At 41.3% G+C, this 15,323-nt stretch overlaps 1 pseudogene; it reads right to left on the reverse strand.

Annotated features, from left to right (window-relative positions):
• Nucleotides 1-6,552: 6,552 nt before the first annotated feature.
• LOC104666996 lies at nucleotides 6,553-14,231 on the reverse strand (annotated as a pseudogene).
• Nucleotides 14,232-15,323: the final 1,092 nt, after the last annotated feature.

Below are 15,323 nucleotides of genomic sequence, written 5' to 3' on the forward strand. Positions count from 1 at the left end.
AAGAGAAGGGAGGGTGGAAATGGTCTAAGCTGAAAATTGTCAAGGGAGATGTAGAAAAAATATGTTGGAGTTAGCAATAATAACCTTTCTAGGTAGCAAACACTTAAAGAACTAATCTCTCTTTAGGAAAATAGAAAGCATGAGTTATCAGGGTATTTTTAGAAAAGTTCTCCGATAGGAGAGAGTCTGGAGGAGTAGGGCCAGCTCCGATAGCAGTCTAAGTCTTTCTTTCATAAGCTTCAACTTCACCTTAAATTCCTAGGAGCACCTGTAGACTTGCCTCTAACACAGCGGCTCTCAATGTGTATTCCATGATCAGCAGCATTAGTATCACCTGGGAAGTTGTTAAAAATGCAAATTGTTGCAGTCTACTCCAGATCTACTGAATCAAGTATTCTAGGTATAGGTTCCGTTAATTGTGTTTTAACAAGGCAATTAGGTTAATTGGTTTCACAATGAAGTTTGAGACCAACTATTCTATTAACACTGACGTAGACCAGGGGAAGAGTACAAATGGAGAGCTCTAATCGGAGGAACTAAAAAATTATGGTGTGCAATATATTCATTACTATTTTTCTAAATAAAGGAAGGAAAAGGAGGTAGAAATAAGAAATGCTGAAGTACTGAGTCCAATAATTAAATCAATCACTTGCAGTTAGAATGTATTCATGAAGGTAGAATACAGTCTCTACTATCTCTCAAGTTTGGAACGATGTCTGATACATAATGAGTACTTGAAAATATTTGTTATATAAATAAGGGCAAATTTTATTGCACATTATAAGAGTTATTTATGTATTTTTTGAAGAGTTCAGGTCTGTTGCTGCACGGCATAGGGAAGACCAGAGTGAATACTCTCTGTGGGAGGCAGATCTGGGAAGAGGGAATCCAGAAGGAGGCTGAGCCACCAGAACCATTTTCTTCGTTGAAGTTCACCAATCAAATCACTCCTTCACCCTGGGAAGAAGTTATTCAAGGTATGGAAAACACAAGGGTTTTTATTCTAGTACAATTCCTAATACAATAGTATTCAAATCCCAAAATAAATGTTTCTTAATTGTTTGATTTTTAAAATCTTAAGAGCTGTATTGAGGTTTAATTGACATACTATAATAAGAGTTACATAAAATGTACAATTTGATAAGCTTTCACATATTTATATACCTGTAAAACCATCTCCATAATCGAAATACTGAACATATCACACCCCCAAATTTTCTTTTGACCTTTTATAATCACTCGTTTTAATCCATTTCTGTTCTTTCCCATCCCAGACAACTATTGATCTGTTTTCTGTCACTGTAGATTAGTCAGTATTTGCCAGAATTTTATGTAACCGAAATTACAGGGTATGTGCTTTCTTTTGTTTGTTTGGCTACCTTCCCTCACCATACTAATTTTGAAATTCATCCGCTTTGTTGTGCGCCCAATAATCAATCCCCTTTTACAGAGAAGTAGTATTTAATTGTATGTTTATATGAGAATTTATTTGTCCAAATGGGCATTTGTATTATTTCTAGTTTCTGGCAATTATAAACGCAGTTGCTTAAATATTCATGTATAAGTCTTGGTGTGGACAGTTGCTTTACTTCTCCTGGGTAAATGCCCTGAAGTAGAATGGCTGGATCATATCTTAAGCGTATGTTTCACTTTTTCAGAAACTACCAAAACATTTTAAAGCCATTGTACCCTTGTTCATTTCACAGTTTGAGAGTTTCATCCTAATAGGTACATACCGATATTTTATTGTAGTTTCAATTTGCATTTCTCTAATTGTTAATGATAGTGGGGTTATTGGGCTATTGTCATATGTGTTTTGTGATTGTCTACTTTGGTGTGTGCTGAAATATTTTGCACACTTTTAATTTGCGTTATTGTGCTTTGAGAGTTTTTATGCATTTTAGATAAAAATCCTTGATCAGGCATGCAACTTACAAATGTTTTTCCCAATCTGTATCTTGTTTTTCATTCTTGCAGCAGTGTGTTTTTGAAGAGCAGAAGTTTTTAGTTTGACGACATTCAGTTTGTAAATTGGGCTGATTTTGCCAGCTTGGTTTTTCTTCTCATTATGGTCCATATTTTATTGCTTTTTTGCATGGCTAATAATTTTTTGTTGGATGACAGACTTTGTAGATTTTGTTTTCTTAGGTGCTAGGTACATTTGTATTTCTTTAAATGTATTTAGCCTTTGTTATATGATGCAGTTAAGTTACTTGGAAACATTTTGATCATTTGGGGTCTTGCTTTTAAGTTTTGTTAAGTGACGCCAGGACAAAGTTTTCTGTGGGGCTAATTTTAAACCAGTTCTGAGTCCTTCACTTGATATATCTGAATTATGAGTTTTTTCACACTGGCTAGGGGATTTGTTCCCTTAATACTTTCAGGTGGTTCTTTCTTAGATATTAGGTAGCTTCCTCATATGCATGTGATGATCTTCTGTAGATTTCTAGAGTACTTTATCTTCATAACTCTATCCTTTTTGGTACTCCACCCAATGAATTTTGGCCAGGCAGCAAACTGAGACAATCTTGGGAACTACTTTTTTTTTCCTATTTATTTGGGAATCACTGATGAATCTTGAAAACCATTGCTTAATATATATTTTTCTTTCTTTGGTTGTTTTTGGCAAAAGGGCAAATCTGCCAGTATTAATTCTTTTCTTCCCAAAGCAGGTTTATCCAATTTCTGATATTAAGACTGAGGAATTATAGAGGCACATACATATTAAATGTGATTTCATGGTATTAGTGACATTCTGTCTTGTCTATTTGTTTATAACCACTTTAAACAAAGATAATATGGGGATAGTAGGTCTTTTATATAAACCAAGTAAATTAAATGGTTGTTGTAACATTATACTGAATTATTAGAGGTCTTGAACTTGGTCACAATACATTAATGTCTCTTGTAAAACATGTGTAATGGGGAAAAATAAACTTAAATTATAACATTTTCAGCACATAGTACCTTTTCAGGAATATAATTATTTATAAATATGTGGTCTGTTGGAAGAAATGCTACCATATGGATCACAAGTATTAGGGAATCCTGGGGAAAACCAATCTGCTTATTCAAATGTGTAAGATATAGAAAATTCGGTGTTCCCTTTTCCAATTTTCCACGTTGTGAATGAACATAAAAATCCTCTAGCTTAACTGTTCCCAGTGTCAGAGCACACAATGGGTATACCACAAATGAGTGATGGATCTGTCTGAGATTTTGCTCCCTGTGGCCCTTGACATGGTCAGATTGGGCCTTAGGAGGCTAGAATTGATAGAACTTCCTCTAGCCATAGTCATTCTTAACTGCAGTAACAGTGTGCCCTACAAATATTATCTTTCCTATGTGTGCTATGATGTGGAAAAGGTTATGATGTGCTGCTCTGGTAGTTACATGTTTTCCTACTGTTTATCTTCTATAATGCCACTCTCAGTTTATAAATTTCTCTTGGTTTTCTTATTTCAAGGGATGGTTGATTTGAGGAGAAGAATTTAGCCAATGTTCTATATCTTACACATTAGAATAAGCAGATTTCAAGGGATGGTTGATTTGAGGAGAAGAAGAATTTAGCCAATGGAAAGGGGAAGAATAGGCTTTCTGTAACTGTCTTTATTTCTGAATTCTATTGCCTTAGGGAGATTTTATTGTTAAAATGAAAATTCCATGTGTGTCTTGACTAATACATAGTATCTATAGTTGTAAAGTATATTAACAGTGTAAATCAACATAGCATATGCTTTCTTAAAAAGTGATTCTCATCTTTTAAAATGAATAACCTAAGGGGAATTTATTTATTTTATAACAGATATGACGCTTTTGCAAATACACAAGTAGATGACTATAATATGCTTTAATTTACCTGTCTGGTGTTCTAGCTTTCCCTTTAGAAATATATTAATAAAATGTACTTAGTATTTTCAGAAAAGAAGAAATCTTAAGCTGTGATATTTAGGAAGTGAAAAGTTTTTATTACTTAGCTCATGTACATTTTTCAAATTTAAGAGTCTTGTGGACTAGACATTCTATGCTACATTTCACAAGTTCCAGCTGTACTTTGTTTATATATGTGGCCTGAACCATTTTAAGGGGCCACTTTAAAAAAATGTTTGGATTAGAATTTGAATTTAGTAGGAGTGACAGGTTTGCTTAAAGTTCTTGCATCATTTTTTCTACTAAGGGAGAGAAAACTAAGAGAACAAAGAGGGGCACAGACATTCAGATAGTTATAATTTCTACCCTTATCAATTTATAATTATGGTATAATTGGAGAGCATAATACTTGAAGATTTACTGTACTCTGTAATGTAGAATTTACCATTTCTCTTTTCATGTGAACTTTTACACCAGATGAACAACAGAAATAGCAAAGTATGAGTAAGTAGTATTTCTTTTTATTTAGTAGAGAGAAAAGTCAGACAAGTGGCCAATTCTACACATTTTGGCCTTTTAAATGAAAATGAATATATATAAATAAGTACAGAGACATGCCTTTTGCTTTTATAACTATTTTTACAACTTAATTGAAGTATAATTGCCCATAAAGTATGCAATTCGATATGTTTGACCTAGTTATATGCTCATGAAGCCATCACTATAATGAAGATAATGAACGTAACTGTTACGGCAAAGTTTCATTGTGCTTCTTTGTAATCACACCATCCCATTCAGCTTACCCAAGATAATCACTGAACAACTTTTTGCCATTATAGATTACTTTATATTTTCCATAAATGTATGTAAATTGAATACTACAGTATGTACCATCTTTTGTCTGCCTTTTTCACTCAGCATTATTATTTTGAGAGTCCTCTATGTTGCTGCATGCATCCTTAGTTCATTCCATTTATAGTGAAATAATATTCCCTTTTATGAATATGCCATAATCCATTTATTGATTCAGCTGTTTTTGGACATTTGGGTTATTTCCAGTTCTGAGCAATAGCATGTAAGGACCATATGAACATTCATGTATAACCCTTTGTACGAAGATAGTCTTTCATTTATTTTTAGGTATATACATCTAGGAGTAAAATATCTGGGACATAAGCCAGGTATATGTTTAACTTTGAAATAAAAAAGCTAAATTTTTTTTTCCCAAAGTGATTGCAGCATTTTACATTTCCAAGAAGCAGTGTTTGAAAGCTTCAGTTGCTCAGTTGCTCTACATTCTCACCAACACTTGGTATGCTGTCTTGATAATTATGGCCATTCTGAAATGTGTGTAGTGATATCTTATTATGGTTTTAATTTATATGTAGCTAATGACATTAAAAACCTTTTTATGTGGTTACTATATCTGGTGAAGTGTGTATTCAAATATTTTGCCTATTTTTAATAGGTTCGTTTGTGCTTTTGAGTTTTTAAAAAAATGCATTATGAATACAAGTACTTTTTCAGATAATGTTATTTGTGACTGTTTTTCCCCAATTTGGCCTTTTTTTTTCCTTTTTCTTAATAATGTTTTTCAAAGATAAGGTATTCTTAATTTTGATGAAGTGCTATCATTTTAAAAAATGAATCATGCTTTTTGCTGTCATATCCAAGAAATTTTTACCTAATCCAAAGTCTCAAAGGTTTTCACCTATTCTTTCTTCAAGAAATTTTACAGTTTTACTCTTTGCTTTTAGGTCTATGATCATTTTGGGTAAATTATTTTATACCATGAGACATAATATTTTGTTTTAGTATGAATATTGAATTTTTCCAGTAACATTTTTTGAAACGATTTTTTTCTATTAATTTTTTTTGCATGCTTTAGAAATCAGTTGACTACAGAGTTGTCAGTTTATTTTAGACTCCATTTTCTATTATCTATCTTGATGACAATACCATATTAGATTGTTGTTTTAAAATAATTCTTATAATAAGGTAGTTTAAATCCACCAACTTTTTTCTTTATCAATATTGTCTTCAAATGTTTAGGTTCTTTCATTTTTATATAAAATTTAGAGTCAGGTTATCAATTTCTACTAAAAAGCCAGGATTTTGATTGGGATTGTGGTTAATCTCTATTGATGAATTTTGGAAGAACTGACATCTTAACACTATTCAGTTGTCTGAACTAGGAGCACAGTATATCTATTTGCCTAGGTTCTCTTCAATTTCTCTCAGTGATGTTTTGTAGTTTGCAATGCATAGGTCTTCCTCTTCTTTGCCAAATTTGTCTTGAGGTCATAAGGTGACCATATACAATTAACAACACTAAGTTACCTTCTCTATAAAATAATTGGAATGGAATTTAAAATAATGTCACATGGCATGTGTACATGCACATAATTGACAAAGCTTTCCTAATTTTCTCTTGGTGCTAATTTAGTCTTCTTTTTAAATTTTGAAAACCCTTGTTATGTTATGCCCTCGATAAGCTTTGGGAAAAGAAACCTTTTAAAATGCTTTCCAGGCATCTTTTAGCAGGCTTTGATTTCACTTAAGGAGGAGCCATAGTTTCTTCTCTCTTTCTCTCTGTCTCTGTCTCTCTCTCTCTTTCTTTTTTTGTCAGTTTCCAAAATCATTTTAATAAGAGGGTAGGATCCAAGGTTTGTTTTTGTAGCCTCAGCAGGCCCGTAGGCCCCCAGTGCACTCGAACTTCCGGCCCTTGGAGTGGACTTAGGGTTTGGTGTGGCTGTGCATGGTTCTCCCCGCCTTGCCGAAATGCCGGTACCCCTCTCGGCCCTTGTGAAAACCAGAGAGCAGGATGGTGCTGCTGCCCTTGGGAGAGTCCAGGGTCAGCTGGTGGAAAGTGAGGATCTTGCTCCCCACCCTGAGGATGCTGCTGCGGTCTGGCTGGTCTCGCGCTGGGCACATACCTTCAATTTGGGCACCTCCCGAACCCACACGTCATCCATGTTGTTCCCCACAACCATGGTGATTTGCTTTCCAGGAAGCTGATTTGCTTTCCAGGAAGCTGATTTGCTTTCTAGGAAACCAGGGCGAGTATTAAATGACTAGCGAGTAGGCAAGGCTAGGAGCAAAACTGCACATTTATTTTTGGTCCTCCCCGCTTCAGGAAAGAAGGTGTGGGGGAGGGGTGAGGTCCGTCGGTCTCCGGCAGGGGAAGCCAGGGGAGTCACCCGGTGGAGCTCTCGGGCGGAGTTCCTACAGTCCCGACAGGAGTGAGGGCTGAGGAAGTGCGCGCAGTGCGCCCACCTGGAGCGGCTTTTATGTCCTGGGCCTGGGAATGGGAGAGCAGTGGGCGGGACGTAGGCGGGTCGGGGGCTGGGCAGTGGGCATGGCTAGGCGGGTTCTGGTTTTTCTCTGTCGGAGGTCAGGTTGCGCCTGCGCAGTTGACCCGTGTCTTTCCCGGGCACGGGAAAGCTGACGGTGAAGAACCCGGAACTGCACCATCTTGCCTCCGTTCGTCCAAACAGTCCAACCTTTTATTGATAATAGTGATAAGGGGTGCCGTGGTCTGTCTGGCTACTTCCTGCTGGTAAGGGACGTCGTTAAGGTTGGGGTCTATGGTTGGTATTTGGACGTACAGATGAAGAAGCATCTGGTTGACAGTGACTCACGTGATCTCTTGAACTTTGGCTCGGAGAAATTTGATTAAAACAGGAGCGAGACATAAGACAAAACAGAGGATTAGTATGGGAATTAGCAATGGGAGCATCTGCTGTATTACGGGCAGCAGCCATACCGGTGGTCTGGGGGTGAAGGGGGTATTGTAGGTTTTTTATTCTGCTTTAATCCTGTTTAGGGTTTGGATGTTAGTGTCTACTAGGCCTGACTCATTTACGTAATAGCAGCATTCTTCTCCTAAGAAGAGACATGTTCCTCCTTTTTTGGTAGTAAGTAAATCTAATGCTCGCCTATTTTGTGCTGCTACTTGGGAAACTGAGGTAATTTGACAGCTGTAAAGAGGCCAGGCTTTCAGGTGAAGCCTCTGTGGCCTCTTGGATTTGAGCTGCTAGAGATCAGGTAGACTGTACCGAGTGGGCAAGTGCCCCATTTGCAAGCCCTGATGCCACTAAGGAGGAGGCCAGGGAGACTCTGATGACTAGGGGAAAGAAGACAGCCCGTTTTTGGAGATCATTAGGAAGAGGGTTAAATTGTATAACAAATTCAGCTACTTCTGCTTTGCTATATAAGGTTAAACTAGGTACTAGGGACACTGGGACACAGAGGGATTGACCGATGGATGTGTGATTAAGGACCTTGAAGAGGGTTTTGTTGCACCAGAAATAACCTCCGATGGGAGCCGTCTGGGTCTTAGCAGGTGGCTGGGTATAATTACACCAGGAGGTGTTTGGGGTAGAGTAACAGAAAGGAAGGATTGGAATTTCTGGGTTTTGGTATAGTGAGACTTGGAATAAGAACGGTTTTTGGGAGGTGCCTGTGGAGTTAGTTGTAACCTTGAAAGCAGTAGGTAAGGGGACTGCCACTAAGGGGGCTCTTTCAAGGGCCGCAGAGAGGAAACAGTGGGAGAGATTTGTTATGTTGGCTGCCCGTGTTAGGTTTAACCCTTGACGGACTAGTTTTAACCATGAGAAGGGGTCCCTATTGGAGGAGTATAATTGATCTTGTAAGGCCTGTTCTTGTGATTGTATGGCTAAGGTTAAATTCTGTAGGGCTTGTATGTTTTGAGGAAGGGATTTTTGCTGGACAAGTGTTCTTTTTATCAGGAGAGTAGCCATGGGAAATGAACTAAGAATTGTGTAGCCTGTGTAGAGTCCACCTTTGACTCTGTCTGCCCATCGGGGGTCCCATGGGTCTTTGATATTTAATTGGTATTGAAGGGGGGTTCGTGGATTTGCAATGGTGAAGAGAGCAGTGGGTTTCTCCTGTCTCAAGGTTGCATAATGGATCTTACAATAAATATAAGGACATCCTAGATTATTTTGTTTCCAGTACGTCTTACAATTGTAATGTGTCTGGTCATGCAGGAAGCAGAGAGCCTTAGCTCCGGCTGCACTGCAACACGATAGGGTGAAATTTATAGTAAGCTGGGGTTGGCTGCCTGAAGGGGGGCAGTCAGCAGTGCCTTGTAGCTGTGAGTGCTATTTATTTTTGCGTGACCAGGTTTCAACTATAGAGAATCTCCATATGAAAGTTGGGTTAGTAATAGAGATTGAAATGCAAGAAAAAGATAGTAATATAAGTATGAAATAGTACTTCATCTTCAGTGTAATCACAGGGTACACCTTGTCACTGAAGATGTTCTATAAAGGTAAGCGGGAGAACCACTGTGATGGGCTATTATCTGGAGGCAAGTAGGGATCTGGGGTAAGATATTGGAATTCTGTTATGTTTATATAGAGTATGGTGAGAAATCGGGATAAGCGTAAGAGATCAAGGAACATGTGGTGGTTGGGAGAATTTGGTGAATTTGAGACGGGTAGGGGTAAGTCTAGTAGATGTCCACTGATTGTCTTCTGTGGGGGCCTTTCTAAATTGTGATATATGGACCCAGTGCGTGTGTCCTAGAAGTTTGGCTGCTGTGTATGTGGATACGAGGACAGTATAGGGACCTTTCCACCTGGGTTGAAGATCTTTGGCTTGGATATCTTTTAAGTATACTTGGTCTCCTGGGCTGAGAGAGATGTGGGCTATAGGTGTCTGTTGGAGAGGGGTGTGCTAGTTCTGCATGTTGTCTCAGGAGTTGTCTCAAGAGGGTGAGGTATGGGAGATAAGTTGCCAGCGGGGAAGAAAGGGTGGGTAACTGCTGGAGGGTGAGGGTCCGGCCGTAAACTAATTCAAACGGACTGAGGCCTGTTGGACTCCATGGGGCTGCTTGCAGCCGGGTTAGGGCTAAAGGGAGGAGATTTACCCATGATTGTCGAGTCTCGAGGGAGAGTTTGGTGAGCTGTTGTTTGATGAGTCCATTAGCCTTTTCTACCTTACCAGAAGACTGAGGTCTATAAGGAATGTGGAGTTTCCAGGTGATGTGTAGGAGGGCTGCCACCTGTTGGGCTACCTTGGAGATGAATGCTGGGCCGTTGTCAGACTGAAGAGTGAGCGGGAGGCCAAACCTAGGAATAATGTGTTCAGTGAGTATGGAGGCAACTATATTGGTGGTTTCTCCTGTAGTAGGATAGGCTTCTATCCATCCTGAAAAAGTATCAACGAGGGTTAAGAGATATTTGAATTTTTTATGTTTTGGCATATGTGTGACATCAATTTACCAGTCTTCGCCTGGTTGGTGTCCTCTGAGTTGGTGGCTGGGATGGGGATTACACAATGCGCCTTGAGGATTTGTCTTTAGGCAGATAGAGCACTGCTGGTTGATTATAAGTAAGTGTTTTTGTAGTGTTGGAGAGTGGAGGAGGGGATTTAGAAAATTGTATAAGGCTTTGGGTCCTATATGTAAAGAATTATGTATGTCTGTTAGAATGATATGGAGTTGTGTTTCAGGAATAACTAATTTGTTATCAATATATATCCAGTCGTCTGTAGTTAGTTTGGCTGTTGGATTTTGCAATAGTTTGGCCTTTTCCTCTTGGGTGTAAATAGGGGTATATTGAGGAGAGAGAAAACAAATAGAGGGAAGCGTGGGGGTGGAGAATCCGGCAGCCGATTTGGCAGTGGTGTCGGCAAAACTATTGCCAGCTGCTACCGGGTTAGATGGAGTTTGGTGGCCTTTACAATGTATAATGGCTACCTTGGAAGGTGCCGAAAGTGCATCCAGTAGTTTGAGTATTTGGTTTTTGTTGATAATAGGGGTACCACAGGTGGTTAAAAACCCTCTCTCTTTCCAGATGACTGAATGGGTGTGTGCAATTAGGAAAGCATATTTAGAATCTGTGTATATGTTTACTGTTTTTCCTTTTGATAGGAGGAGTGCCTTGGTTAGTGCAGTGAGTTCTGCCTGCCGTGATGTGGTCCCTTGTGGTAGGGGTTTTGCCTCTAAAATTGTGGAGGAGGTAACTACTGCATATCCTGCCTGTCTGTTTCCTTGAGGGTTGATAAAGGAGCTGCCATCCATGAATAGGGTTAGTTGTGCATTCTGAAGGGGCTGATCATGCAAGTGTAGGTGGCTGGGGGGTTGAGCCTCCAGGACTTCAGGACAAGAATGTTTAGTATGACGTGGTTTAAGAGGGTCTGGCAGTAAAGTGGCTGGATTTAGAGAGGAGCAAATTTCTAAAGTAACAGTGGAGTCTTTGAGCTTGACAAGAACTGGTGGGTGGTGGGCCACTATGACCGGGATGGAAGTGTCCCACACTTGAGGGTGTACAAAAATAGGGAAGATGGGGGGTGGGAGTGGCATAGGAGGAATGTGTGTGCATGCACAAAGCATGAACAACAGGTCGTGAGGGGATTGGAGGGGAGTAGATGAGTTGGTGGGAATGGATATGGAGGCCTTTAAGGTGCTCAAGATGTCTCGGCCTAATAAGGGGGTAGGGCATGAGGGTATAATGAGGAACGAGTGCACAAAGTAGTTGTTGGCCAGGCAGCAATTAAGGAGAGGAGTTTTTTGCGGAGTGGACGGCCTTCTGTTTACTCCTGTTACGGAGATATTGGATGGAAGGCTAGGTCCAGAGAAGGATGGCAAAACAGAATAGCTAGCCCCGCTGTCGATCAAAAAATTAATTGTCTTACCCGCTACCAGGAGAGTTACCCAAGGCTCGGCAAGGGTGATGGGGGTCCCCGAGTCTCAGCACCTTCAGTTATCGTCGTCTAGATGTAGGAGCTGGAAGGAGCTCCCAGGATCCTGGGAAAGGGGGTCACGTTGAGACGTGGCACCTGTTCTCAGGGTGGGGCAATCAGACTTCCAGTGTCCTTCCTGTTGGCAAGCAGGGCAGGGGGTTGCTGGTGGACGAGGGTTAGGACATTCACTGGCCCAGTGTCCTGACGCCTTGCACTTATAGCAAGGCTGTGTTGGGGCTCGGGGGCCTTGTGGACACCTGTTGGCATAGTGTCCTGCCTTGCTGCATTTATAGCAGGCTCCTTTTTTAGCCTTGGAGTCTGCGGGGTGTGTGCTCTCTGGTTTGGGGTTACGACTGGGCTGTAAAGCCACCGCTACGAGCTGTACCTTCTGTTTGAGGTGAGCCTGCCGCTGTGCCTCAGCCGTTTCCTCTCTGGAGTTATAGACCTTAAAGGCCAGTTTAACTAGGTCTTGTATTGGTGTCTCGGGACCATTTTCCACCTTTTGGAGTTTTTTGCGAATATCGGGAGCTGATTGGGAAATGAAATGAGATGCCAAAATGGTGGCCCCTGTCGGGGAGGCCGGATCTAGCTGGGTATATTGGGTTAGAGTCTCAGTTAGCCTATTTAGGAATGCGGCTGGATTTTCTTCCGGATTTTGAGAAATTTCTTTCAATTTGTTAAAATTTACAGCTTTGTTTGAAGCCATTTGCATACCAGCCAACAGGCACTGGACCATAATGTCTCTCCTACGGCGCCCAGGCTGGCCTACCTGGTAGTCCCAGTCTGGGTCTGCCGAGGGGACTGCTTGCTCCCCTAGTGGAATGGTGGCGTCAGTTAAATGCTGTTGGTTGGCGTGCTGCCTGGTGGCCACTAGGATGCGCTCTTGCTCCTCAGGGTTTAGGGTAGAGGTTAGGATAACCTGGAGGTCATGCCAAGTTAAGTCATAGGCCTGACAAAGGTATCTAAATTCCTTTATGTATACAGTGGGATTAGCTGAGAAATCCCCTAAACGCTTCTCAATGTTGGAAAGGTCAGCCAGTGAAAAAGGGACATGTACTCTGACTACCCCCTCCGCCCCAGCCACCTCTCGCAAAGGCGCTAACACTGTAGGAGGGTGTGGGGCAGGAGTGGGGGTGTCAGCAGGGCACTTAGAGCGGGTGTGTGCAGAGATAGGGGACCCTAGGCGGCCGGCTGAGAACGTGGAAGGGGGCACGGGAGCGAGCGGGCCACCAGTCAATGAGGAGGAAGGAAGAGGAGTCTGGGCAGGAAGGGAGGGGGTGGAGAGATCAGGGAGAGAAGGAGGAGTATAGGGCAGGTCAGGATGAGAGCGTAAGGCCCAAATGCCTTGTATGTAATTAATTTCAGACCACTGGCAGAAATTGCTGCTAGGGTGCCCTCTGGTGGCCACTGATTGGGGCCACGTCACAGTGGAGAGGAAAATTAACCGCTTTCTTTTGAGGTCTTGTTCGAGTTGTAGAGTTTTTAGATTGGCTAGGAGGCACCCTAAAGGGGTACTCTTTGGAAATTTGGACTGGGGGTTTCCCATTTGTTTCCTCTTTACTTGCACAATGGACACAATGGAAGTGGAAGTGGATCTCTGCCTGGCTTCAAAGCGTCCTTTGGAACCAGCAGAGACAGACTGGAAGCTCTTGAAGCCAAGGTGGAGATTACCTTCAGGCAGATGTCTCCGTCCTAAACGGGTCTCCCGAGCCACACGGTGGCTCAAAAGTGGGCCTCGGACCTGCGCAGGATTTTTGGTCGAGGGAGGTAAAGAGGAGACAAGGGCACTTACCCCAGAGAGGCCGTGAGAGTGAGGGAAGCGGGTCTCAGGTCCTGGTCCGTCCGCGGCGTGGAAGCAGGAGGAGGTTCCTCAATCCTCAGAGGCCTGAGGAGAGGAGGGGTCTCCTCCCGGGTTTCGGCGCCAACTGATTTGCTTTCCAGGAAGCTGATTTGCTTTCTAGGAAACCAGGGCGAGTATTAAATGACTAGCGAGTAGGCAAGGCTAGAAGCAAAACTGCACATTTATTTTTGGTCTCCCCCGCTTCAGGAAAGAAGGTGTTGGGGAGGGGTGAGGTCCGTCGGTCTCCGGCAGGGGAGGCCGGGGGAGTCACCCAGTGGAGCTCTGGGGCAGAGTTCCTACAGTCCCAATAGGAGTGAGGGCTGAGGAAGTGCACGCAGCCCACCGGCTGGGAGTGGCTTTTATGTCCTGGGCCTGGGAGTGGGAGGGCAGTGGGCAGGACGTAGGCGGGTCGGGGGCCGGGCAGTGGGCGTGGCTAGGCGGGTTCCGGTTTTTCTCCCTCAGAGGTCGGGTTTGGCCTGTGCAGTCCACCGGTGTCTTTCCCAGGCACGGGAATTCTGACGGTGAAGAACCCGGAACTGCGCCATCTTGCCTCCGTTCGTTCAAACACATGGCTGTTTGGTTTTCCTGATCGGGAAGCTTCATCATCCAGATCATTCGGGAAACGGACAGAGATGTCTGGTTGGTGAGACTCATAAACAACCTGTTCAGCATGACCTAGTTGAATGCGGAGTTGGTTCATCTGGCCAGAAAACTGTATAGCTTGACCAACAGCCTCAGGTAGATCCTGTCTCTTGGGCTCCTTGTGCCGAACCTTTGGATCCTTGTTGTGGCAGATGTGAACTCCCATGATGGTGCCTCTTGCTGGGCCAGGTCCCGAAAGCTTAGTTTCTCATTTCTTACCACTTAAGGGAAAAACCTCTCTTTTTTAAAACGTTTTCTAGTTCCACAGCTTTTTTGTCTTTCCCCGCCATAACTTACAATAAATATATATATATTTTAAAAAATCACAGTTGATAAAATGCTAGCTTTCATTAAAGTAGCATAACAACTGTGAGAGTTTTTCTCCCCAAACATTTTTTGAATGCAACTTGTAAGTGTCAATATTCCTTTATTTTGTAAGAACTTATTTTGTAAGTTTTATGACATTCCATGTTTTGGTGATCCACAGTTGCTTTATATATAATTGAACAAATTTACATTTTTTAAAAAAATATATAAAACCCTGCATCTTCTGTAGAATAGCTTACTGCCTATGTTTTGAAAGAGACTTTGCTATCTAAATGGAATTTGCATCACTCCATATGATTTAACTTTACAAAATCCATTAAAATACAACACAGATTTAAAACAGATTTCTAAAGTGATTTCTACCATATAAATTGGGGCAGAGCAAAGAACACATCCTGCCATGAAGATTTGTGACAAATTTTTCTCACAGAGTGAATTAATTTCAGTTTTTACTTTCTATATAGATCAAGAATTTATAATTTTTACATTGTCTTAAAACTAATACAAATTATTTATGGTTGCCAGTTTTATAGCTCATGTCATCCTCTGCCATGTGCGATGCCCTACTATGTAGGGGATTGTCAGCATTTTTCACTCTTGGATATATAAATTTTAACATGAAAACTTCATTTTGACATTTTGGAGTATATTATGACTTAATGTGAGGCCCTTCTTCTGTTTTCTATGGCCAGAAACCAGTCTGATTCTCCATAAGGAACAGAATATAAAAAGTAATATGATATACATTATTTTTCTTTAATGAGCATAAAATTAAGGTAAAGTTATAAAAATCCACACATGGAAAAAATAAAGGGAACATGTACAAACAAGTACTTATTTGGTAAAGGTGTAGATACAGTATTGTGTAGTAGAAAAGTCACAGGCTGTGATTAAAGAAAAGTGCATTTGATTTCTATCCTTCTCAGCGACT

Source organism: Rhinopithecus roxellana, chromosome 3 (genome assembly GCF_007565055.1).
Source record: "Rhinopithecus roxellana isolate Shanxi Qingling chromosome 3, ASM756505v1, whole genome shotgun sequence".
NCBI classification, from domain to species: domain Eukaryota; kingdom Metazoa; phylum Chordata; class Mammalia; order Primates; family Cercopithecidae; genus Rhinopithecus; species Rhinopithecus roxellana.